The sequence below is a fragment of the Camelus bactrianus genome, chromosome 23, assembly GCF_048773025.1.
Source record: "Camelus bactrianus isolate YW-2024 breed Bactrian camel chromosome 23, ASM4877302v1, whole genome shotgun sequence".
Classification (NCBI taxonomy): Eukaryota; Metazoa; Chordata; class Mammalia; order Artiodactyla; family Camelidae; genus Camelus; species Camelus bactrianus.
In genome coordinates this window covers 14870793-14898600 of record NC_133561.1, presented here as the reverse complement: position 1 = coordinate 14898600, position 27808 = coordinate 14870793, and the positions used below count along the sequence as shown (strand labels likewise).

General features: G+C 39.4%; 1 protein-coding gene across 4 annotated transcripts in view; it reads right to left on the bottom strand.

Moving 5' to 3' along the window:
* DISP1 (dispatched RND transporter family member 1) overlaps window positions 1-27808 on the bottom strand; it is a 200118-nt gene that overhangs the window by 163214 nt on the left and 9096 nt on the right. Inside the window, exon 1 of one of the 4 annotated variants that reach the window (XM_045509488.2) lies at window positions 11223-11361. The exons of 1 other annotated variant lie outside the window; for it this stretch is intronic. The gene's annotated coding sequence lies outside the window, so the exon portion shown is untranslated. Of the gene's footprint in view, window positions 1-11165; window positions 11190-11222; window positions 11362-27808 lie in introns of those variants that run through there. 2 more of the 4 variants (XM_010973982.3, XM_074351658.1) reach the window with 2 other exon arrangements.

Below are 27808 nucleotides of genomic sequence, written 5' to 3'. Positions count from 1 at the left end.
TTTGCAATTGAAGTATGGCCCCCAAAAGATACACAGTTTATTCAAAAAAGGACAGGCTGGAGGATCACAGAGGTAGAGAAGTACTACACATAATCAAGATATACACCTGCCTGGAAATAAGAAACCTGAGGCAAAAAGCATGCTAAAGAGCTGTGAAGGTTACATAAAAAATTAGGGGAAGGGAAGTAGGGGGAAAAAAAGGACCTTACTCTAGTGATACCTTTTACAAGACCCTTAACCAGTTGCCATGATGTAATATAATAAATGCGATTATTTATTGAATACCATGTAACAGGCATTATGCTAAGCACATGATATACATTATCTCCTTTACTTCCTGTAACAACTATGTGCATCAGGTATAATTACACTTATTTTGCAGGTAAGAAAGCTCAGATGGTACCTGAAACCCAGCAGCCTTCTAAAGGATCCACCTACATCCTACAATATTTTCTCTGTGCCCTGTATCCTTAAAATTCCCTCCTAGAGGATTTCCAAATTCCTGCCCTATGCTGCTTCAAGAGAGCATGTTTCTCTATTCTTAACCTCTTCAACAAAGAAAGCTCTCTCAGGAACTTCTTTTGGTCCATGCACTCACTACACTTAAGGTCCTCTGGAATATCCCCTATGAATCATCCAATGGCTAGCTTGTATTTACTAGCAAAATCTTTTCTAGCCGCAGGGGTATCACATGTCACTGTGTGCCGCAGTGGATATGTTGTCCATCTGGATATATCTTATGATAAACACACTTCTCCCTGCCCACCCTCCCCCCAGGGTCACTGCATGGCCTGAATATCACCACTATTCTCTTAACTATTCATTCATATTCACTCCCTTAAATAGAGACTCAAAATCTCTCTCCTCAGAAAACCTAACCATGATTAGCATCACTTAACTTAACTTAATTTAATCACTTTAGTAGCAGAAAGGCCCAGGATCAGAAACCAGATCTGGCTTCTAATCATGGTTCTTTTTCTCGATAGATTACCTAGGCAAATCACTCCACCTTTCTAGGACCAGTTTCTCAGCCATAAATGAGGGGAATTAGACTTACATAAGCTCAAAACTAATTCCCAGCTCTACAATTTTTTTTATGCAAAAAGATTACCAAAAGCATTAACTTTTAAAAACAGAAATTCATAATTTTTAATAAACTTTATTATTAAAATAAAATATTTTTTTAAGTTATAAATTTTTAAAATTACTTAAGGCATCTTAAATTTTTAAAAAATTTTCATACACAACATATTAAAACCACCAAAAAAAGAGATAACTTACATTTCAAAGGGTGACATAGTTGATTAAATTTTTCATTTTCCATTCTTTATCTGATAGATGACTGAAAACCCAGGTAATCCCCTTAGACTACTAGGCTATGAATATACACACTCTCCCATTAACTAATCATGTAATATTTTATACACCACGTGTTTAACATACCAAAAGTATTCTAAATACTAACTGTGATGATTAGTCTTATCTGTCAACTTGGTGAGGTTATAGTACCCAGTTATTTAATCAAACATTAATCTAGGTGTTACTGTGAAAGTATTTTGTAAACGTGGTTAATATCTACAGTAAATTGACTTTAGGTAAAGGCAATTACCCTTGATAATGTGGGTGGGACTCCTCTAATCAGTTGAAGGACTTAAGAGCAAAAACTAAGTTTCCCGCAGAAGAAGGAATTCTACCTCAAGAACAAAGCATCAACATGACCTTAGAGCCTGCCAACATGCCCTACAAATTTTGGACTTGCCCCTCACAATGCTGTGAGCCAATTCAATAAATTAAACCTTTTTTTAAAAACTCACACATACACAAGTGATTCTGTTTCTCTGGAGAACCCTGACTGATACACTAACACACTAAATACTTAAACTGGTAAGTTGTTCTTTTTTAAGTAAAGATTAACAAATGCCTATTTCTTGTAACCTCATTAAAATACTAAAGTATTTTAAATAAGTGCTCGGAATGTTATTTTGTAAGTTAGTATTTACTACACAATGCCAACAAATTAGCCACGCTATTATCTCACTGTGCTTTTCTTTATTAAAATACGTGGGAAGAAAAAGAACAGTGATATTTTCTACACTGAATTTTTAAGCTCCGAAACTGATTTCAGAAGATTCTGAGATTCCATTTTTTTCTCATTTTCATGGCTTTCAAAGTGTTTTATAACTAGCAGTTAGTATAACATGACAGTGAAGAAAGTCATTTATCAGCCCAATTTTAAAGACCAAAGAACCAGTCAAATAGAAGTCGTAGACCTAGCACTACTTTATCTAGTGATATTTGAAGAATCAAGCTGAGAATTCTCCAGCTCTAAGTTTTACTGTTGATCCATCAATTGGTTAGTCTTCCGGGCTACACCGACATAGAAAAAGATTTCAGAATCACAACATACACAGGAACTATTAAGGTCACAAGAATGACACACTTAGTAACATCAGTCCACATGCTGGTTCCATTCAAGAAGTATTACTGATACCAGGTCCCCATAAACTTTCTCTATAGAGGGTCAGCAGGATTCAGGCTTTGTAGGCCATAAATACGGTCTCTTTGGCAACCACTCAGCTCTGTCATTGTAGCCCCAAAGTAGCCAATGACAGTACATAAACAAATGAGTACAGCTGTGCTCCAGTAAAACTTTATTTACTAAAACAGGCGCCTGAGGGCCAGAGTTTGCTAACCTTGACTTACACTCATGAAATCATGGAGTTGGAAAAGACCTCGGAGGTCATTATGGTGCAGGCTCCCATTCAGTGCCAAGATACCTCTATATCTAGTGCCAGTGACCATCTGGTTCAGAACAGGTTCCAGAAACAGACTGTCTTCCAAGCTAGATCAGTATTCCTCAATGAGGGACTTAAGGCTGTTTAGATGGGATATTTTCCCACAGAGTGGGACTGTCCAGAGTGCTGTGGGTCATTCAGCATTCCTGGTTCCCAAACAGTAAATGCTAACTACGCACACATATACACTCATCACTAGGACAACCAAAAACTTCCCCACATATTTCCTAATCCCATGGGGTGAGGGTGTTGGTACCCAATGGGTTAAGACACAGTTCGCTGTATCGAGATGGGATATCGGCAGCTATCCATGCAGCCATTCCCCTGTCTACCTATGGCAGATACGACTAATCAATCACAATACTCTTTCCTACTGAGGTTGGACTTTGCCTCAGAATTTTTAACACAATGTTCAAGATAACCACCTCCAATGAACCAGAATTGTGACCTTAAAACATATCTGTTATCCCTAACCTAAAAAGATAGTTCTACATACCCACTCTGAAAAGAAATTGGTTTCCTTTACATTTACAAAGCTGAAAAATATGATTTAATTTTAAACCCTAAGGGATGTTTTGAAAGTTCGTGAAAACACCTCTTGGTCGTGACAATGACTGGGGGCACTGAAGGCACTTGGTGCACTGAGGCAAGGAATGCCAGATGTCCTGCAACACTGGGGACAGTACTGCACGACAAAGGACAATCCTGCATCCCTCATGATTTTTTTAAATTCCACTAATAATAGATGTGGATGAAAAAGCTGTTTAAATTATCAAAGCCTAGACTGTAACTCCATTTAACATATAAACAGGAATTCTCTTTTTCACATTTTTAATAATCATTAAGTTCTCCCAAAAGGTAACTGCTTTGAAAGTCAAGATAAGACTGTACTTAGCTTTTCTCTAAATTGTGTCAAGACTTATTCACCATTTTGGAAAATCATCTCAATGACAGCAATATAATTCAGTGTATGTAAGTACAATTTACCTACATAAGTCTGCATTTGTAATGATTTCATTCATAGCAATCCTAGATACAGGTACAAAAAGTTAACCACTTAATATATGTAGAGTATATACATATTAAAAATATATTTTTAATGACTTTATTTTTATTTCTCCTTTATATTATGGCTGGAACATTATGTTCATTTCTTTGCAGTCAGGTTTGCAAGTAGTTACAGTATGTCTACGAATTCATTTCAGGATAGTAAAAGAGGGACTGCAAAATATTTACTATAAAAATAGAGTGTTGGCTCTGACAGGTTAAGAACCACTGACCTAAATCACTGGCACCTTTTTGACCAAATTTCATTAACACAGACACCAATCTTGCCCATGATTCTGAAACAAATGTAATAATGGCGGGGAGGTATAGCTCTGTGGTAGAGTGTATGCTTAGCATGCACAAGGTCCTGGGTTCAATCCCCAGTACCTCCATTAAAAAAAAATTATAAAATAAACAAACCTAATTACCCCCCACTCCAAAATTAAGTGGCAAAACAAATGTAATAATGTGTTTCAAGGAAGGGTGCAAACACAGCTTTAACTGTCTATATGAAACAATTTTTACAGAAAAATACTAGAGCTCCCAATTTAGGAGCAGTTTCTGCATCTCCTTTCCCCATTTGTATAAAATATACAAGAAATGTCTATGAAAGCCAAGTGCTTAGGACCTCTAAGTCCTCCAGCACATTGTATCTGTCACTGCGATTACTTCTACCCAACTGTGAAGAGAACTGGCAGTGATTAACAGTGTCAATGAAAGAACCCAGTCATCACTGAGAAAACTCCCTTGAGCACCAGACACAAAGATTCTACACTGAGTCCATTTTCCACATTAAATTATGTAATTGAGAGTTGCCCTTTGTTTTACACAGAGCAGGCTCTAGACTGCATCAAACAGAACACTCCGAGAGGGCAGAAATGTTCGACATCTGCACTGTCTGCATAAGATTACTAGCTTAAAATGGAAAGGTTTGACGTTGACTAAAAGTGGAAACAACCTCTATATAAACCTATTATATATACGTATGTGTGTGTGTGTATAAAACGAACTAAGGCCATTGGCGAGCCTAATCCAAGAATATTAATTATTGTTTCCCTCTACAAGTCTTTTTTAAAAATCTTTTTATAGCTCATGGCAGTTTTTACATCTTTCGAGTGTGGATAAGAGGTCATACACCGTTCAAAGACTAAACTCCAAAGCAAAATTATAGACATAAGCAAGGGCAGGCCCCAGATACTTTCTCTAAACCACGTTTTTCAACTATTCTAGGTTTAAGGGGTTACATTTAGCTTTGAAAGCTAAGATAAAGACAGGTATATTGGAACATAATTCCAATAATTTGTCTTTTCTATTCTTCAGAGACATGCAGTAAAACCAGTAAAGGTTTTGGAATTGCCTATAAGTAATTCTTGGGTCTCCTAGGGAATAAGGCAACCAGGGCCAGAGAACTAGCACTTGCCACACTTCTTTGCAGAAAACTTTGTATAAAATCATCCATAAATGATCTGCTTCTAAGCCCTACAAGGCACATTAGCTACCTAGCTGTAATCAGCCCAAAGCCAGCCCTGACTCAACACAAGCTTTAAGGGGTATTATAAGTGGAGAAGACAATGCTGAAAAGGATGGCTAATAGCAAACAAGAATATTGAGACCAAAATATATCTCTATAGGCTAAAATTCTGGACTGCTGAAACACTGGCAGGATAAAATTTAATAGGGAATAAGTATAAAGTCTTGCATTTCTATTCAAAAATCACTTGTACATGCACAGGGACCAGACTAACAGACAGTTCTTGTGAAACTTTGGGGAGCTTTGGCTTACCAATGCTTAATATAAGAGCAAGATGTGTCTACTTAAATATTAATGTAATCTGGACTTCATAATACTGAATATGCAATAACAGAGAGAGTATGGTGCCCACTTTACAAGAAGTAACAGTCCCACTATTTGCTGCCTTGATCAGACATCTAAAATAGTGTCCACGTTACAGAAGCTGTATTTTCAAAATACAGACAACCTAGCACATCCAGAATAAGATGATTAAGATAGTGAGAGATCTGGGTATTAGCATTATTTACCCTGGAGAAGAGATCTTAAGAGACAGTTATCTTTAAATATGTGACAATTTTATGTATCAAAGCAAAAACAGATCTTCTGTGTTTCTCTAGCTGATATCACTAAAACCAACAGACTACACAACAGGCAATTTGGATCTGTTATAAAGAAAAGAATAACCTTATAACTGGAGCCACCCAACAATGAGCCAAGGTTGCATAAAATAGAAGTGAACACCTTGTTATTTTACGTATCCAGGCAAGGGCCTCAAGTCCTCTGGGACAGGAAGTGTTATGAGGGTACCCAAATCAGGTAGAAGACTGGATTAAGGGGCTGCTACAGGTTCACTCCAATTCTGCAGTGATATTATTTTAAGTGTGGAAGAAAAAGTACAAGTGGAGTCAACAAACACTTTATTTCCCTAACAGCAAGTGACACTGGTGAAAGGGGAGAAGAAATGAGAGAGCCTAAGTGACCCTAAGGGACACTTAACAATACACGATATGTAAGGACCTCCAAGGAGATGCCGTGGAAAAGGGAACTGGATTTAGGGTTAGAAGACTGAGCTTGCATCCCACTTCCAACACAGCCTAGCTCTGCAGGACGTAGGGCAAGTCCCTGGACCTTTCTGTAGGTCAGGTTTTTCTGCCTCTGAAACAGGGATACCACCTGTCCTGCCCCATGGATCAAATGACTATATAAGAAAAGAACTTCCTAAATAAGTTATACATAAAGCATCATTGTTATTATTCTACATTAGTCAGACTCTTCTAAGCTTTGTTCACCACACTTTCAAAAGGATATGAAAAACCCAGAATCTTAAAAGATCCACCAAGATAAAGCCTTGTGACTTGACTAAAGAGATAGAAAGCATGTTTTAGGTAGAAAGTATAAAGGAAAAAAAAATAGTCTTACCCAAGGAACGTTAACAAGGTATTTATTACAGAATAGTTAAGTGTTCTTAAAAAGGATGTTGTTCAGTTGTTTTCTATAGGAAAAGGAAAAGAGATTCAGAAGAGGTGGACTTAAATGAACGTAAGTGAGATTTCAGGTAGGTCTAGGAAATAACATTTTACATGCTTGTTTTGAGATCAAATTAAAATGTATAAGCCACAAAGCAACAAAAAGACCCAGGAAACCTACCTGTCTGGATGATAAGACCCTGGAGGGGCTATGGAGGTTTAGAATTCAAAACCCATCTGTCTGGGATTGGTCAACATTACCATCCTCAAGGGAGTCAAATCAGATTATCTCCCAAGGTCCTTTCTAGCTTGAGAACTCAGAGACTTAGATCAGAGATAACTGTTCATTAGGAAAAGAACAAAAGTTAGCAGTTGAACCTGGGAGTATATTTTATGCGAGTTTTCTACTTTCATCAAAAGTACTCTTATTCTTAAGTGATAAAGCAAATGAGGTAAAATGTTAAAAACAGGTGAATCTGAATAAAGGGTATACAGGTGGTTCCTTGCACTGTTTTATTTTTGCAACTTTATTTAACTACTATGAAATAGTCATCATTTAGGTTTAAAATATTAGGAGTTGACTAATACTTCTATTCTTATTAGTTCTTATGAGGAAGTCTAGAACTGGATTATATACCACTTCCTAGGGCCTTCCCTCCCTCCTCGGCTTTAACTAAGACAAATAAACTCATATACAGCACTTGGTCATCTCGCATCTACAGTGTTCTCATCAATCTCTGTGCCTTTATCCTCTAAGAATTGAAAATAACCTTCAAAATTAGTTCTTTATTCATATTTCAACCCTTCCCTCAAACCTCTCCATGACTCTTAATTACTATAAAAATTCTGACTTCAGGAATCTCCGCCAGGTCATTCTCACAGAGGTGGAAGGGATTTCTTTCCCTGCCTGCTATAGGCAATAAGGGGGCACATTGCCTGTAGGGTATTTTAAAACAATAATAAAGGCAACTAAAAGTCTTTCTGCTTTTTATTATCATCAGGCACTGGCAATTCTAAACAACCTTAGTGTGAAGACACCCCTTCTGACCAGTGCAGACAGCTCCAAACATCATCCACTCAATATGTCACCAGTAACTGTCAGCCTCCCCAACCTCTGCAGAAATCCCTTATCCAATAGTTTTTCTTTTCCTCAGGATCTCAAATTACAAAAAAAAAAAAAAAAAAAAACAATAAAAACAACACAAAGACTAAAGGCAATCAATCTGTTTTCTACTGTATTTGCAATTGTGAGGTATATCATTATCAATTTAATAGAAAAGCACATGTATAAATTAATGTGATGTCTCACTCTAAGCAAAACTAAGTAGTGTCCACTTATCTAATTCTGATCAATTATGATTTAGTATTAAAACTATTTTTCAAACAACAATAACATAAACAAGTGGTTCACAGCCATAACTGCAAACCAGGAGCCTGGAAAATTGGCCAAGATTTATGCGATCAGACTCAGTGGATGGATAAGGCTCTACTAACAGGACTGCAGTATTTCTGGCTGCTCTGACTCCCTGGTGTCACTTTGAGGCCCAGTTCATCTTAGTCACTATGAGAGAAAAGGTCTAACTCAGCAAAAGGACAAAAAGAGATACTAAAAGAAGGGGTCGATTATGTCTCAGTCAATCTTTTTGAGGGCCATCTTGCATAAAAGGCAATGCAGCAGCTGGATGGTGAATCAGCAGAAGGTCAACACTCTATTTGGTACCTTGTTGTCCAAAAGCTGTATTCTCAACTGCAACAAATCCTCCTAATTCTATCAAAAGGCAGGGAATGACTTTCTAACTAGGGTATACAGGTAACTGAGAATGGACAATATAATAACAAAATTGATAATCACAAGAGTTTAGAACCAGAAAACTCAATATAGCAGGTTACTTCATATATTACAAACTGGTGATTAAGGAAAACAAAATGGGTTAGTATGTATATATGAAGACAGTATTGGCTATTGCTATTTTAATAGTGTTTCCAATGCACAGACACATATTTCACTGCAGCAGAAATAAGTAAATCCATAAGAATAACTAGCAATTTTCTGCACCCTGATTTTTAAAAGAGCCACTGTTGGTTAAACTATAAAATACATCTAAATCTTATAGAACAACACATAGAATTTAACTTGAGAAAGCTAAGAAATTGACTCAACAATTAGAACAAAGAACAAAAATTTCAAAGATTATCCAGAACAGAAGGCATAAAATTTTAAACATACTACTCAGATATATAACTAGAAACTTGCCACAGAAGGCAGGGATTATGTGTGTCAACAATGAGAACTTCCTCTCCTAAGAACTAACATCTAATGTCCTGCAGGCTTTCTCAACTACATCATCTCCCAAAACCAAGGAAAACGGGGGAAGAACACATTTTAAAAGCAAGATTATATGGAAAAATCAGATCAAGCCTTATCAGAAAAAAACAGTATTGTCTACTTTAAAGAAGTAAGACTGAATTAAGACATATACAAATCTACATAGCAGTTAATTCAATAACTTTAAACATGTGTCATCTTTTCATTTTCTAATTTGAAAATTTATTCAATATGCTCAATCACATGTTAAAGCATTATCTGTATTTAGGCAATGCTTCCACTTGCCGTATCAGCTGTGCCCCTAAACATAAGGAAATTACAACCATCGATCTTATTCAAGCATAAATTTCCAAGGCTATTAAGAGTTTATAAGCTACAGTTAATAATACTGTTGTATATTTGAAATTTGCTAAGAGAGTAGACCTTAAGTGTTTTCACCAGAGGGAAAAAAAAAGAGAGGGAGAGAGAGAAATTAGTAACTATAACTATGTGAAGTTATGATTTGTTAATTAGCTTGATTGTGGTAATCATTTCACAACATATGTGTATATCAAATCATCACGTTGTACATCTTAAACAAACACAATTTTGATTTGTCAATTATACCTCAATAAAGCCAGGGGGAAAAAAGAGTTTATAAGCTAGCAAGACACTAAGGCAGCAATAAACATAAAATGGTCCAGTTCACTTGAATTAGTACAAGTCAGACCACCAAGTCAGATCTAAAAGTTATTTATACCAATACAGTAATTTTAAAAATAAAAAACTGTAACACTTGAAATATGAAATACTGGAAACAAGCAAAAGGTTCAATCATCAGATATCACCCTCAACCAATGACAATGTTAGGGTTCTCCCTAGTTACCTTGCTCAGTTTGTGACAAAAACCAAATCTGCCATCTACCCAAAGCTAAAAGAGTCTGTAATTCACAGAAGTGAGACACTATATGATGTAGATTAGGAAGTACATATTAATTAGTCAATAAAACATGAGTAAAATGTAGACAATAATTACAACTAATAATAATTACCCCTTATAATGATAAAAGCAAGTCCACGTACTACACGATGGCCAATAAGGAAAACTACATATGCTAATGTGTTTATAGCAACAGATTTTGGGTTATCAATATTTTTTAGAAATCTGCCAATAGCAAATATGTTCTCCTTGTAGCAGAAATAAAAAGGAACAGTAAATCCTTAGGAACTGCTAGTAATTGGCTTCACCCTAATCTAAAATTGCCTTACCGTTTAAACTAAAAAACTAGACGCAACAGGATAATTTTCAGTAAAAATATTTTAGAAAGTTAGGCAGAAAAACAATAAACTGTATCGCAAACGTGACAGCACTGGTTTTCCATGTAATTATCACTGTAATTCTAAACGCACTTAGAAATTCATTCCATGACAAAGGAAATAAGACAACCTAAACTCTGCAGGGTAGAGAAGATTCCAAAAGGAAAACTTTGGTAGGCTTGTTTGTATGAAGACAACTTCAAAGCACCATCTGTTTGACAAAGAAATGCAGTATAAATTGGACCTGGGTAAGGAAGAGTTCAAGTTTTCCCTGAGAATGTAAAATTTCTTCCCCGAAATCCACACGGGTAAAATAAATAAATAAATAAACCCACATCAAAAAGCCAGCGTAATTGCAAATGAAGCAATACAAGTTCAGCATCCAATAGGTGGCTGGTCATCTTTCTGATCCGTTAGGTCAAGACGTCCTTCTCATCTACGACTCTAGGAGAAGGACTGACTGCCTCCTCTCAAACCTCCCCTGGAAGTCAACCTTTGCCAACTCGTGCCGCCTCACAGTCTGCCAAGTCCTGGGACACTCCCCCAAGCGGGACTGCTCTCCTCCGAGACGCATCCTGCCTAGTGTCACCCGCCAGTCCCCTCCCCTGGTCAGGGCCTCTTCGGCCTCAGGGTCCCCGGTGCCTCCCTCCCCAGCCCCTCACGGCTGCCCTCAGGGCTCCCCCTCGTTCCCCGACCCCCAGTCCTGGCCCCCTCCCTCAAACCTGGGGTCCCGGCTCTCCCTCTGCCCGCGCGGGGAGTCCCGACTCTCCCGTCCCTACCGGGTCTCCCCGTCCCGCGGCGCGGGGGAGCGGCGGGGCCGAGAGACATCCACTGAGGAGACAAGTGCCTGAGACTCTCCGGCTCCAATCCGGACCGGAGCCCGGCTTCCGCCTCGAGCCGGAAGGCATTCAAGAGCGGGACCGGAAGTCCCGCCCCGCCGGCTCCCCGCCTGCCTGTGGGCTTGCGGGGCACCGCGGGGTCTGCCTACAGCGCCGAGAGGAGTGGAGGGAGAGAGGGGGTCGCCGGCGGCTGGCGGGGAGCGGAGGGGCTTGCCCTGAAGGGGCGAGGCTCCGAAAGGCTTTCTTATGCTTCGCTCTCCAGCGGATCAGTCAACCGATCTGCAATCGCTTGACCAAGGGTCTACTCTGCTCACGCCCCGTGTGGAACTAGATGACTCAGACACTGACCCCTGCCCTCGCTATCTAGTTGAAAGTTGACATAAATATAAACAGAGGTTAATCACACCACAAGGCAGTTTTGCTTCATTCCTTAATCCAAAAATTTATCACCTGCTGTATATCACTCGTTAAACAACTAGGCTGTAAACAGATGAAAGTCCCTATCATGGAGCGAGGGAGGCACTCAGGGCAATGAACTGGGCAGAGAATAAATCAAACAGCAAATTGTCCCTCGGGAAGCTTAGGGTAGTATAGGGACAGATATATGGGAAACAAGTGCAATGAAACTATCAAGCATTAGAGGAACTGTGGCAGTGCTAAAGGCAGTGGTGGGGTGTAGGGACCTGGGCAGATACAAGACTCTAGAGATAATGGCTCTTCAGTTGAGACGCAAATGAATGATGAGTAAGAGTTAAAGGTCAGACAAGGTGGGGAAGGGCATGCAGAGAAGAAATATGCCAGAGAGAGAGTTGGCTTGATCAGGGAGCTGGAGGAGGGAACAGTTAATCTGGCAAAGTCTGAAATCAGAGATGCAAGAGGAAGCACAAAGAGAGGAGGCAAGCCCAGATCAGGAAAACTACTGTGTATTATGTTAAGGAATTTGGACTTTAGACTCTGTACAACACGAAATCAGTGTAGATCTCTAAGGGAACAGACAAAATGCTGAGTTATGAGGTTGACTAGGGTGATGGATATAGTCATCGAATAAAAATAAGAACTTGAAAGTCATGGAGAGAACACTTTACCTGTGAGGATGCTTTCTCAAACTGCCATACCCAGGTGTACAAATAATGGATGACTACTTCAACTCTATAAAGGCAGGGCCACCAGAGTACAGACCCCTCAGGTTGCCCATTGGGCAGATCACCCCAACCGAGTTGCCAGGTGAAGCCATAGGAACCATGGTATGAAGGGGCCAAGGAGGAAGAAACCTCATTACCAGCTACATTAATGAGGCCTGTTCCCTCTGTTGCTGTTTTCTTGCTTGCTACTACTGTTTAATAAATACCCTCTTACACACCATGCCCCATTTTTCCTATTTAAAAGGAAACTGTGCAACCTTTTCCCCCCTTCATCTCTTTTCCTTTTGCCAGCAACAAACTATGTTGCAATATATGGAGATAGGATTAGGGTAAACAGAAAGGAAGACTGGATACCATGTAGACAATTTGTACCTAAAGGGCACAAAATCTCCTCTGCCTGGAGTAGAAGGACGTGGTTTTGAGTTTTTTCCCTTTGAGAAGGTTAGCAGTCAATTTGTGGTAGGATGTGAAATAACCGAATCATGTAGTAGAGAAGTGTGTCTTTGAAAGAATAGGAAGAGAGTGTGTATGTGGGGGGTTTGTGTAGGTGGGGGAGTGTGTTGGGCCACCAAGAAATAAAATGTAATAGACTTTTTAAAGATATTTCCCTGTAGCTCACCACAATTCCTCTTTTTGTAGGAATGGCCCAATACATAGGGCAATCCTTTAAAGAGCCACCTATGGATGCCCAAGTGATCATGTTCTAGGGTGACCAACCATCCTACTTTGCCCAGGATTGAGGGGGATCCCAGGAAGCTGGACTTCTCGTGCTTAAACTGAGATAGTCCTGGAAAAACTGGGACAAGGTGGTCAGTCACATGATCACATCTCCTATATAACAGATTAATTCAGTTATGAACACATCCTAAACTAGGGCATTTAGACTCTTCACTCAAGGAATTTTAAATATGGCGTAGGGAAACACAGAGAGAAGACAGCTATTAGAGCTGAATCATATAAATGGTGGTGCCCTAAAAAAAAGATCTATTGACACCCTTTACCAAGGACCCATGACTTGCCCTGTTTTCTTCGATTATGGGAGATATCCCTGTGTACTTCCAAAACTTTTTTTTTTTTTTTTGCTTATCAGCCAAAGAAGATTTCTGCTTCTTGTAACCAAAATAATTTGTTTAAGATAATGTGCCCCCAGAGCCCCTGTTGAATAGGCACTGAGCCAAATGATCCATACTTATTGTTGCAGCAAACTGGAGTAGATGTAGACACAACCCAAATAGACTAAGAGAATCTCGCATGCATGGATTTTAGAGTTGACATACAGAGCTCCAACTGGTTTTCATGTTGAGATAGAAATGTCATGTAAACCTAGGATTGGGTTAGGAATGAGCAAAGTGTCCCACACTGATAGAGAAATGAGGGTGGTAGGAACTAGCACAGAGAGAGAGAGAAAGGATAAGGAAGAGAGAAAGAGGGGGAAAAAGAAGACAGAATTATCTGAGAGGTGGTCATCTGAGTTCCCATCTTTTCAATTTTGATTCTAGTCCCTCATGAGGTCTAGCTAAACTTTGTCTTTAACCTCTATGAAAATTCTGTGTCCTTCCAGTAAATTTCCCATTTGACTTGGGTTCGTTTTACTAGGTTTCTTTTCCTAGCAATTAAACACCAAGATATCAGTTCACAAGACACCAAGATATAAGGTTGCCTGCTCGCTCTCTTTTCTGCATCCACCTCTTCTCACCAGAACTTTGGAATCAGCTTCTCTCCCCAAGCCAACGGCAGAAGGAAGATTTGCACATTTCCACTGCTGCCTGGTCCCTACAGGAAAACTGTCACAGTCACCATGGGGTTGATGGGTGGGGCAAATAATATGATCAGTATGTAAATATGGAAGGAGATTTTAGAAACCAAGTATTTCAAATTCTTCATTATACAGAGGAGGGACCTAAAAGTCTAGTTAGACACAATGATTTCTCCAAGGTCAAATGGTTCAATAGTCCCAGAGATAAGACTAGTTCAAAATCTTCTCTCTCCCAGCCCAGTTACCTGATTATCTGATGTGCAGAGAGTGCAAACCCCAGGAGGCTACTGTGAAATCCTTAAAAGTGTGCTACTGCCCAGCCTCCTCCCAGCCACTTCCTGGCCTTTGGTGTTTACCCGTATCTACATAATGGTACTAGCCTGACTGCAGAATCATGACAACCATTCAGGAGACACTGGTGAGTGACAGTGGGTAATAGACATGTTACTTTGAACCAGAAGAGTATTTTAAGGAAATCTCTCCTACTTTTATTTTTTCAGAACTCACCAACTGGATCAGACAGATGGATGGGTTAATTAACAAAGCTAATAAGCTTAGATGTTTTAAAACTTTATTTACACATTCTACTTTCTCTTTAGTTCATACATGAGTGTTTTCCTTATATTTATTTATTCTTTTCACAACCAACATAAACAATAACATCATTAGCACTTATGTCTAAAACGATATTCTCTTCCCTTTGGACACGGAGTAGGTTAGTAATTTGTGGCAAAATTAACTAGTCCATATTTGGAGGCAGTCCCAACAGCATGTTTCCTGGAGTATAAACAGTTTGGTATAAAATTATATTAGTAAAAGACTATGAATTGGGTGATACTTAAGATCACCCAGTGTTTGCCAATGAATAATTCCCAACTCTACTGCCAGGCACCAAAAGCAAGGTATTTTCTATGAAGATATCAATCTTCTATAATCCGATAGTATCACTTAGACTAAAGAGGAAAATGACTCATAACATTAAGGATGGTGTTTCCTTCCTAAAAAAGGAGCTGCCCCAGAAATGTTTCAATTCAATTGAAATATCTAAGAACATGACTTTCGATAGTTTGATCTAGATTCTACTGTGGAAAGATATATAAAATGTAAAACTTACCACTTTAGCCATGTTTAAGTGCACACTACGTTGGCATTAACATTCATGACATTATATAACCATCATCTCTATCCATCTCCAGAACGTTTTCATCTTCCTAAAATGAAATTCTATACCGATTAAACATTAGCTCCCCATCTCACCCCCTACAATGTCTAATTTTGGTCTAATTTTATAAGTTTGTATATCCCATTAAAATATTTTCAACACTGATTCATACTCTCTAGAAGTAAACATATTTATAAATAGAAATAAAATTGTGCCTTATTCACCTCTTTTCCCCTGTGGAATTCAAATGAAACATGTGATTTCTACAGGGACACACTGTATAATAATCAGATATTTTTACCTCTTTAAAACCCCCACCAATGGCGATTCCATGTGTCAAAGAGAAACCCAACAGGGAAACTTGGCTTGATATTCACTAACCGAAAGTTTGGGTGGGTGTGTTTGGAAGGATTTTTATGCAAGTTAATGATTTTAAACTCCAATCTTTGTGTTTCTTTCTGCAAAAGCAATGGGCATTCTGCATATCTGACTCAGGCACAAACCTCACTTTGTTTTCTTCCCAACAAAATCAGAGCTAAGCAGGAATTCTCCTGCCAGAGAAAGCTTTACCTGTTAAATTCCAACAGTAATAGGAAAACAAGTCTTTCCTCTTCAATAAAGATTTCACTCCAAGGCTTGGTAACTGAAATAGACATGCACTTCTACTCTTAGGTTGACAGTCTGACCACTGGGTAGAGTAATAGACTGACTTTTCAGCTCTGAGTCTCAATGATGCAAACTTATTTTCCAAGAAGAAATTAGCTAGGCTGAGAAGACTGAGACAAAACTTTCCCTATAGGAGGGACAAGGTATGGCTCAGTGGTAGAGTGAGGTTCAATCAATTGAACTCAGGATGGGTTCAATCCCCAGTACTTCCATTAAAAATAAATAAATAAACCTAGTTACCTCCCCTTCCAAAAAAAAAAAAAAGTTTCTCTGTGAAACACAATGGACTGGATATATGTCTTAAAGAGGAATATGCCTTCTCTACAAAAGTATCTTGATTAATTCGTAAAAAGACACTTCCTTTGTTTTTAACATTCTCTTAAAATTTTTGATAAGCAAACAATGCTATACAGGTTGGTTGTATCTGCCTTGAGTAGATAAGACAGGATCATAGAGGGCTATTTCTTATTACTTAAGTACTATAATAAGTACTATACTTATTAAAGTATTTTCCAAATACTTTAGGAAAAAATAGGGCACAATAAAAGGGTGGCAGTTGCAATTACAATAATCAAAAAGTGACACTGGGACAGAGGCTTGAAAAAAGTGAAATAAAGGGCCTGTCTGGGGAAAAATGTTCCAAAATGGAAAGAAAAGCCAGGGCAAAGGCCCTGAGACAAGAGCATACAGATCAAATTCTGGAAATCCAGCTCTCACACTTGCAACATGCTCCAACGTTTCTCACTTCCAGCTAGGCTCACCCTGGACCCCCTGCTAGAATGACGGATTTGTTTGCATTTCTGTCTCCACAGGGGTGTCAGCTCTGGAGACATTTCTCCTTTGGCAGACGTTCCCAGCACAGGGCGTGAGAGGGAGATTGGAAGCCTGGAGGCAGGAGAGGGAGTTGTTTTATCCAGTCTACTTCCTGTTTCCTGTCAGCGTCACTTCTGATGGCCCTTCACCTTGCAAATGGCTCTTAGGAGTTAGCATCTTTTGCCCAACTCCTAAAGCCAGCCTCATCAGGCCCCTCAGAGTATCTGCTATGGAAATGCAGCCTTACCTCCAAGCCCCAGGCCCCACTTCTGCAGACTCTGCTCTTCCTTCTGTTCCCACAGCCCCCAAAGCATGAGCTGCTTCCTGCAGCTACTGTCTCTCTATGATCTCAGTGCTCCAGTTAATTCCCCTTTTCAGTGGTCCATCACCCATATAACAGATTCCCAATACTAAATTCTCTCTGTTAAGATAACTGGTGTGGCTTCTTTTTCCTGACTGGAACTTAACTGATATGGGAGCTAGAATGTAACATTCCTGAAGTCACAAACCATGTTTTATTCATCTCCAACTCCAAGCACTGAACACAAAACCTAGCATATAATAGTGCTCCATCAAAGTTTGTTGACTGAATAATAAACAAATATCATATCTACTCCCTGGCAAAATAAATTGAGACCAATGCCTGGGCGTGTGACACCCATCCCTAACTATCCCTGTAAGTATTCAGCAAATCACCTGGGTTTGCCTTGTCAGAGTAGACCAACGGCAGGTTCTTAATGTGAACAGCAACACCCACCCACCAACCCCTAGTCCCGTCCCCTACAAAGAGGGAGTATGTGCAGAATGAAGAGGGCATGCACGGAGAATGAAGTCAGGAAAAATCAGACCTTAGGCAGGCTACTATTAGTCCAGGGAAATTTTGAAACAAGAAGAAAGTGTTTGGGTTAAAATTATATACCAAAAGCATTAGTGTTTGGTCCACTGCCCACCAAAATGCTGCCAAAACATTAGCCACTTTCTTACAGGGATTCATAGCAAGACACTGAGCAACTTATTTCAGTTTAGTCAGAAAATATAAAAGAAAAGCTCTCTGGGAACACTTGTGCAGTGAGGAAATACCACGCCACGTTTTAAACGCTAGACTATATTCCTGTAAGGAAATTTGGTTGTAATCAAAATGAAGCAAATGATACCTGAAAGTAAAGTTGCCCAGAGCCCTGCATGTAGTGAGCGTGTAATAAATCATTGTTAAGTTCTGCTAATGGGACTCTCCATCACAGCTGTCTGGTGAAATCATCCTAGAGAACTCGGAGGAACTCGGAGTGCTTTGGATCCCGTAACTAGCATGTGCGAGATCGAATTCTGGCACAGAATCCTTTTGATGTACTTTTCCATCCCAGCCACTATCTCGGTATAAATTTGCCTTTTTTTTTTTTTTATAATAGTCTTCAGACTGGACTTCTTGCCACTAACTCTGGACCATAGTCCACAGCACTTTCAGTTATTTTTCCAAAGCTCTCATGCTTGGTTCAATTTTCAACTTTGTCACATCCTAGCTGTGTGGCCTCAAGTAACTTAATTAACCTCTCTGTCCTTGGTTTCATCATCTTAAAATAGGGATAAGGACAGTACCTGCCTCATAGGATTGGTATAATTTCTAAATAAGTCAAAAGATCTAAGATACTTGTGGCAGGAAGATCTAAAGACAATGCACAGCACATTGAGATCGCAATATTGGTGACAGCTACTATTATTTCACTTGAAAACACAAGTTGGGTTCCTGTTGCTGATAGGATAAAATTCAGTTCCTTAGTAGATATAGGTTTTCCTACTCAGAACCTCCAGCTGTCTTTCCAGATTCATCCTCCACCTTTTCCCTCTATATTTCTCTCCATAATTACCTGTCTCTTCATCCCCTCTGACAAAACCTACTTTCCCACTGGAAGTTTTCATGAGATGGACCTCTAACCACCACTATCACTACCACCACCACCACCATGTCTTTCCAGTCTTTCTTTTGACTGTCTTTGGGTTAAAATTAATGTATTTTTCTCTTTACCTGGAATGTCCTCCTTCTTCCTCTTCTTCAACCTGCCTCCACTTGACCTTCAAGACCACGTGTGGTGTGACTCTCTGAAGCCTCTCAGTGTCCTCCAAGAAGAGGTAATGACTCCTGTCACTAAAGGACTTCATCTTTCTGAAGTGTTAAGGACCACACTGTACTGCATCTCACACACTTCCATATTTGTCTCTCCTCACAGGAATTTACATTTCCTGGAGGACAGGAAATATACCAAAAAAGATGACTGTCTTTTTCACAACAGTGCCTTCGCTCAGTGATTGACATAGTATGTGTCCAGTAAATGATGAGTAAATGAATCAGTGAAATAAAAGTAACTCAAAACAGGCAGAAGGAGATGCCCATTACTTGACCTCTTCAAGCAGAAGCTGAGTGACCCTCTGCCACCATTATTTTAACGAGAAATGGGTGAGAGTTTGAATCAGATAACCTAACTTCTGACTCTAAGACTCCAAAAGAAATCCAGGAAAAAGTTTGTGTGTGTGTGCTAATATATTTTGCTTGATGCAAGTGAACTCAAATTGGACACCAATATTATCATTTCATCTTATCACTCTATTTTTAAACAAAAAAATTTGTGTATAAGTTAATCACAAAAGGAATGTTGCCTATAACTTAAAGCATACATACATACATAATGGCCCATCTCCAGGAACCCTGCCTCCCATGCCTGAGCATTAAGCTAAAATACTTTTGTTTAGCTCACAGGAAACATCCTGACCACACCAACCTGTGAATGACTGCAAGGAGAGAATTTAACACATTCCCCCCAGAGTCTGGCCAGAACTAGGAAGTATTTGCAGGAACCAGGAAATATTTGCAGCAACTTATCACCTTTTTACTTTACTTCCTCACCTCACCTTGTTTCTTTCATAAAAGAAACTTTTCAAACTTGAGCAAGATGGTTCTTTAGGACTTTAGTCCACCATCTTCTTGTGTCCGCTGGCTTTCCAAATGAAGTTGTGATTCCCTGCCTCTGCTAAAAGGCACATATATATGCATATGACATACCAAAAACTGGCTCTCAAGCTAATGAATTTTGCAAAAGTTCACGGAAGGAAGAGCTCAACTTTACTTGTATTACACACAAGGGGTCATTCTTCCAACCGGAAGATCTGAAAAATGTAAATTTAATCTCTTCCTATTACTAAGGAAAGTCAAATACAGAGAGAGAGGAATGATAAAATGATAGATGAAGAAATGTAGGCATTGGTGGTGAAGTGCATGCTTAGCATGCCCAAAGTCCTGGGTTCAATCCCCAGTACCTCCATTAAAAATAAATAAAATAAAAATAAATAAACCTAATTACCTCTCCCATCAAAAAAAAAAAAAAAAAAAAGCAAGGTAGGCATTATGAGAAGAGACTTAAGGAGCTGCCAGTGTGACTAGAAGGAAAAATAGACACTCAACAGTAAGGTGAACAGTGAGTGACTCTAGATGACTGAGGAAAGCTAACTGTCAAACAGTTCCAAATCTCAAATGAATGTTTATTTAAATAATACATAAAATGAAAAAAGCTGAGCAGTAAAATCAGTAGCAGGTTTACCGTGCTATGCAGCACATATGGCTTGAAAAAGACCTCTTTTCGTTTAAGAGGTTACTCCTTTTTTCAGACTTGAGTACTTTACATACAAATGTGGCATGAATCATTTTGTAGAAGCAGATGTTGAAAGAATAAGCCTGGAAATAAAATCATCCAGAGTGACTTTAACAAGTGTATGTTTGAAATATTAAAATTGTTCAGTCATGATGTGAAATGTAGGTTGTTTTGTGTGCTTTTTTAATTAACAAAAAGAATCAACTGTTTTGGACAAATCAGCTTGAAACACTTAAAATATTGGGTTACCCAGCTAACTCAGTTTTCACCTTTCTCTTCCTGTTTATTCATAGACCAAAGAGAAAGATAAACTTCCCTGCTTTTTTTCTTTTTAAGGTCCCAAAGAGATCTCAATTGACAGAGGTAGATAACATTCTTTCTATATCTTAGAAAATGCCAGTTTCTCAGAAAAGACAGACTGGCCTGACACTTCCAGAACTCCAAGCCCTCACACGCCCTTTAAAACATCAAGAGGACTTCGCTGCACCTTCCTTAAGAGTTCATCCTTAGCGGCTCAAATGAATTTATTACGGCCAATAATCACTTTTTCTTGAAATGTAATAGTTTAATTTTTGAAACCTATGAAAATAAAATAGAATTTTTTTAAAAAAATGAAAGTCTTTCAACAAAAGTGCCCAAATAAAAAGTATAATAATACCTCAAGTTTTAAAGCAGTAATTTTCCTACAGTTTTCAAGGGGAAAAAAAATAACTCCTGTCTTACAGTTCACATGGCATCTAGCCAGCAGATCTAATTGTTAGGCTGGGAAGGGTGTAACCCTGTAAACCAAATGGGAGTGAGCTACCTTTGGCTGAAGTTCACTATAATCTCAAATATCCTATCCCATTATCTGTGTAAGTACACTTAGACTTGTCAGATCACTTGAGGAAATTTTTCCTTCAAAAATATGATTATTGAACCTTTGACACTTAGACCACTAATATCTTTTAATGTGGCTGGAACAAGAATTCTGAGGGAGATGGATTCCCTAGGCTCAATTATGAGACATTTATCCGCCCTTCCATTTCTCCTCCCTGTTCCTAACCCTTGTTATTAACTAATAATTGAGGTATTAGCTGAAGAAGTATTAACATGGGTCCTTATTTCCTTGAAAAATATTTCTTTTTTTAAAAAATGCCTTCAAGAATTAACTGAAAGAAGCAGTAATAGTTAGTAGTAGGGCTGAGACACTGGCACACGAGGTCCTCAATTTACCAGGCCAATTCTATAGCCCCAGGCCTTTCCACCCTTCCCAAAAGGAGGCATGAAGTTTGGGGCAAGCCTGAGACTGCGGTCTCTCTGGGCCAACCTTCCCTACCTCTCTGTCCTCTCCTCCCTTCTCTCCTTCTCCACGTGCCTGCATCTGTTCCAGTGTCACCATGTGTCCGGAGTTCCTACCTGAGGCAGGATGCTTAAGAAAAAGATGTGCTACTTTGAAGAAGGTTGGCCTCTGGCCAGATCATAAACCCCAAAGACCTGAAATGATCAGCCTAAAAGTCAAGCCCCTTATCTCATCCTTGGTTAAGGTCTAAGCTCATGAACTCAGCCAGGACACCTCCCCTTCATCCACCCTCTGCATGTTTGCTGAAGGGCTGACCTGCCCGCAGTCCACAGCAGGCAATTTCTCTTTCTCCACAGGGCTTGGGTGGAGAGTCTTGACCAGAAGGATCTGTAGGAGTGTCGGGCTTTGCTTTTGGGCTGCTTGTTACTGTTTTCAGGACCTCACCCAGAGGTCAGTGATTCTCAGTCTCATCCCAGTCATGGCCCCTTCTGAGAATATGATGAAAAACATACACCTCTTCCCCCAAGCACATGCACACACATACACACAATTTCACATACAATTTCTGTGTGCTCATGGACGATCCTGTGGTCTGGGTCTTATCTTCAGAAACTTTAACTCTGTAAACATATTGACACAATATATTGGGGACAAAGAATATCCTACAGGTATAAATAGTCTTTGAAATGTTTCAACACAGTTCAGCTCATTAGGGAGCCAAAGTTTGTGAGACTAGTCTTCAGAAATTCACTCTATCTCAGCCAACCCAAAATGTCTACTTACCTTAGGCTATTCTCAAGGTCTCCAGCATGAAAGATTCAGGTCCTGTGCTTGCTTTAGCTACAGGAATGCCAACCAGTCCGCAGATTTTTGCCTAAGGCTGCGTTTCCATTACCAAAACATAATTTGAATTAGTGCTTTCTTTAGAAAAATCTCCTGAATAGTTTGTTCTTCCTTCTCCAAGCCCATACTCTCCCCTTGCTTCATACTTTTCTTTAGAGGTGAAGAAGAAGGAAATACGATCAGGATAAGAAAATCAAATAGTATTTGTTAAATATCTATGGTGTCACCAGTCACGAGTTTCATGAGTGCGATTATGTGATGACCTGGGGTTGTGGCAGTATAATCGAGTTACAGTCATTCTCATGTAGAACAAATCTCGAGACGTGAAGAACTTAATGGTGCCATTATAATTACTAAGGATTATAATTACTTTTGGATTATGATTGTCCATTAAGATTACAATGACAGTTTAAGTGCAGTTTGGCACTTTACGAAGACATTTTTTACATTTAAACATTGAAATGTAAGTATAAGGAATATAGTAATTTAAAAAGCACTTTCAAAGCCTTCTTGATAACATCTGTTATAAACCCCCAAACCACTATTTTCATTTCTTCAAACCTGAAAATGCCTGAGTAAAAGGAAAGTAAATAGAAAAGGAGAAAGAAATGCTCCAACTTTTTTTCTTAATGGTATTTTTGTTACTCAACACTTCTGAGCATGCATACAGTGTTGCCAAAGATGAAAAGAGACCCAAGCATTAGCAAGGTACTGGTGGACTCGGTATGTAGCCAGCCTGAGTGCAATGGTGCACACAGCCGTGGGACATAACTCTGGAACCAGATGAAGGCCTGTGGTCCTATCCATCCCAGCAGCCTCATCAGAGCATCAGAGACAGGATGAGCGAGTGGGCTGATGCCTTAGGGAATAAGAGATCAAGGACCCAGGGCTGCTCCAGATTTAAAGGAGGGAGGGTTCTGGCAGTGATCTGGTTAGATTAGAGTTAGGGGACTTTTCCTGAAGCTGTTTCCAAATCAAGCTTGTTGGGGGGTTTTCTTAAACTATCAAAAGTGCTGGTCCTAGATTGTATTTATTTGGAGTGGCCTGAGGAAGGCTGCTGGCATTGTGATGTAAGGGTCCTCTACATCCCTCTCTGGGGCTTCTCCTACACATGATTTCCTCCTTCTCCCAACCTCCCCATCTTTCTCTCAGAAATTCCGTGGTAGCCACCGACCCCCAGCCCACCCCTCGCCTGAGCCAGGCAAGAGGTGCCATAGATCTTTATTCCCCAACCCCTCTCTGCCTCCTCCCCTTCAGTAAGCCTCATTTCACCGCTAACATCACCTCTGTCTGCAAGTCCTGATACTCTGTTTCTCTGAGTAGTTACCTTAGTGGAGGCTCATTTGTCACTCTTTCATCAGGGCACTCTGAGGCTCTTCATTAAGACCATTTAATGAGTACAATTTATTTCAGAGAGGTTTTAGTGACTGTCTGCCATGAGAATAAAAGTGGCTCCCACTTATTGATGAGTTTCAATTAATCTGCTGTTCCAAGGACTTTGCCTGAATCTGCTCACTTAATCCTTAAATAACTCAAGTTCATTTTGCCTGTTCTTGAACTTTGTAATAATGGAATAATACAGTATGGACTCTTTTAGAAGCTTTTACTCAACACGATGTCTGTGAGATGCATCTAAACTGTTGGGGGAGTAACTTTAGTTCATTCCTTTTCATTGTGGTGTAGAATTTCCCTGAGTTAATGAGAACAAGATTCCCCAGCTTAGGTTTATATGAAGATTATTGTCTTAACAGCACAACAGAGCAAAACAGAGAGCTTTTTCTCCTGTTTCATTCCAGGATTACTCATGCTTGTGTTTGTGAAGTTCTTCAGGGATATTCTAATTCCACTATTATTAAGGCTTAGCTGAAAGGTAGAAAAGAAGAAGAAAACATTTAGGGTTGAGATTATTTGCCTGCGACTGAGAGTAAGTGAGGGAATTCGGAAGCTGTTCTCTGGACTCCCTGAAGTTTTAAGGTGGAGGCTAGATCTTCAGAAAGTTTGGCAAAAGAGACAGAAAAACTTCTAGGTAAGAGTTCTCATTCTCCAGAAACTTCCAAGGTAACTTCAATACTAACGTTTATTTTTTTAGCTCTTAGAACTCACACTCCCAGAGCGGTGTGCTCAAGATGGACTCTGCATATGTTTGTTTAACCCAGACTTTATCTAGATTTAGATAAAATGACAAGTCAAGATATTTGGATAGTCAGCTTCTCCTGGTTATCCCCTTTAAATCTAACATTTTACCACTTTGACCGTGATGACTGACATGGCTTTGAAGAACTTGGCCAAATATTTTCTTCACCAGTATCATCAGGAGACAGAACATGTGGAGAGACCGGTGATGCTGCAGGACCAACGAGGTGGCTGAATCTTCCACCAGGGGATCAAGAGAACAGAAAAGGAACCTGTAGGTTTGTTGTTATTTTTGTTTTTTAGAGAAGAGAACAACAATATATTTTCATTAAAATGTCAAGCAAAAATATATAATTCTCTTTATTCCAGCAGAATTCCTCCCTTAATCAAATGAAATAAATATTTACTGAGTATCTGCTGTAATAAGTCCCATCGGGAATATAAAAATAAGTGAGAGACATTTCTTTCTATTAAGACACTTATAATTGAGAAGAACAGATAAGTCAAAAATATGGATTCATAAACAAATCTGTGGGAGATGAAGACTATCAGAAACATACCCCCAAAATAGTCCGGGAACCAAACAGAAAGGGAAATGAAATCAAGCTCAGAGCAGAGGAAGGACTTTGTGGAGAAGTTGGCAATGGCGTTGGCCTTGAAGGATGGTTAAGAATTTTGATATTAAAGCTAGGATGGGGGGGGTATCAGGTGAAGAAAATATCAAGGGGCTAATCCATGGAGACTGGACAAAATTGGACATATGAGGAGAGCAATAAACAATACAACAGATAATATTGCACCATTGGGCTCAGAAAAGAGAACTAAGTTAACTAGTCCCTCCTTGTGGTCCCAGTATGCAAGCCAGCAATCTTTTCCCCAAAATATTTTGTAGTTACTTATTATATTAGTTTGCTAGCACTCCCATAATAAAATACCACAGAATGGATGGCTTAAACAACAGTTTATTTTCTCGTAATTTTGGAGACTGGAAATCTAAGATCAAGGTGTCAGCAGCTTTGGTTTCTCCTGAAGTCTCTCTCTTTGACTTACAGATGGCTGCCTCCTTGCTGTGTGGCCTTTTCTCTGGGTGAGTGCCTCCCTAGTGTCACTCCCTCTTCTTATGAGGACACCAGTCATAATGGATTAGGGCCACACATATGAGCTCATTTAACCTTAATTGCTTCTTTAAAGATCCTATCTCTAAATAGGCATGTTCTAAGGCACCGCAGGTTAGGGTATCAACATACGAATTTCAGGTTGGGGGGGCACAATTCAGTCTATAACACTTATTTAATGCCTTTCTTCTGTTTAACCTGAGAGAAGGGTCTGGTTTTGTTTATCTCTTTACTCCATGTGCCTTAGCATAATGTCTGGCACAGAAATATTTCTCGGCCCACTTTTTGCTAATTTATAAGTAGAGTGCAGATTATGTTGGCTGGAGTCAGATGATGAAGAGCTTTAGGTGCTAAAGAGAGATGCAGATATTTTAGAATAAAGAATGTATGATCAAGAACATCATGCTGTCAACGGTGTAGAGGATTCGTTGGCAGCAAGAGGAAACGGAGCCAGGAAATCAGTTAGGAGTCTCTCACTGTGGTCCGTGCAATGGAGCCTGAGGATTTGAATGCTAGTAGCTTTGGGGAGGGAGATGAAGGGAAGACCTGTTCCAAAGCTTGGATGCGACAATGAACTGGGAGTGGGAGGAAAGGAGAGAAAAGTCAATTTTTTGAGCCCAATGGCATAAAAGTTATAGTTCCATTCAAGGCAAGAGATTGTACTCGAGTTGAATTTGATAAGTTTGAGGTGCAGGTGAGCTACATGGATGCTACTGCAGGGGATTTTCAGTGCAGAAACTAGAAAGACATGTGTGTTTATTTAGTTCATTTCCCAACAGAAAGTTGGAAATGTGGGTCTGTTGTCCAAGAAAGAGCTATTGGGGTAGGCTGTGTGATGGATGAAACTTCACTTTATTTATTTATTTCTCGTATCTGCAGCTCCTAGTTCAATGCCTGGCCTATGTATAATGCTCAATAAATATTTGTTGAATGAATGAAATAAAGATTGAGGAATAATCTGCACTGCAGACACTGCAGTCAAAAAGATCATTGTTAAAATCAAGGGCAAGAAAGGAGGAAAAAGAGGATAGTCTAAGGATGTTTAGTCTCCCTCACTTGATTTTGAATTATCTCACTGTAAATTATGGAAAACACAATGGGTAATTCTCAAAATCACATAGAGAAGAAACAATCTCAGTACCACTACAAAAACCAAAAACCAAAACAAGCAAGCAAACAAAAAAAACCCAGGCATTTTGGAACCAGCGGAGAAGGTTAGTAATACATTAACTTAACAAATAGCAACACCTAGTGACCAGTTCCAAAAACAACACGGGGACTTCTCAGTGACTTTCTTAGTGAGGATTTTTCACAGCATTCAGACATGTGGGGAAAGAAAGAGATAGTAATTGACCAGTTCTGCAGGTGGTGGTGACAATAATAACTAGTATTTGTATGGCACTTAATTGTTTGCAAAACACTCTTCTATACCTTATCTCATTTGGTAATTGAGATAGATATTGTTGAATAAAATCAAGGCTAATACAGAGAAGAGGGTTGGGGTCTGGGCTGCTTGGCATGGCTGAATACCCTGTGCTGTCTGTCCCAGAAATGGTGCACGATAAGAAGTGGCAGACGGGAGACAGCAGATGACTCACTGCAACCCCTCACCACTGTTGGAAGAAGCAGCGCCAAGGAGAGCTAAACAGCTACACACCACACACACATACACACACACACACACACACGCTTGTGTACTCATAGGCTCACACACATGTACACACATATGCACAAAACACACACACACAAACACATTTTTTCCCCTTTAATCTCAGGTGGAAAGTTATTCCAGTTTGTCAAGCACTCTGTTGATTTCCACTTGAATTTGCCTCAACAATCTTTCCAAACCTTTTCTACTCTGAAGTCCTGAACTCCAGGACTGTTCTGGAGTTTGAATGCCAGTTCCAACACTTTCTTCCTGAATGACCTTGGACAAATCACTTATTCTCTCTGTGTCTCAGTTTCACCATCTATAC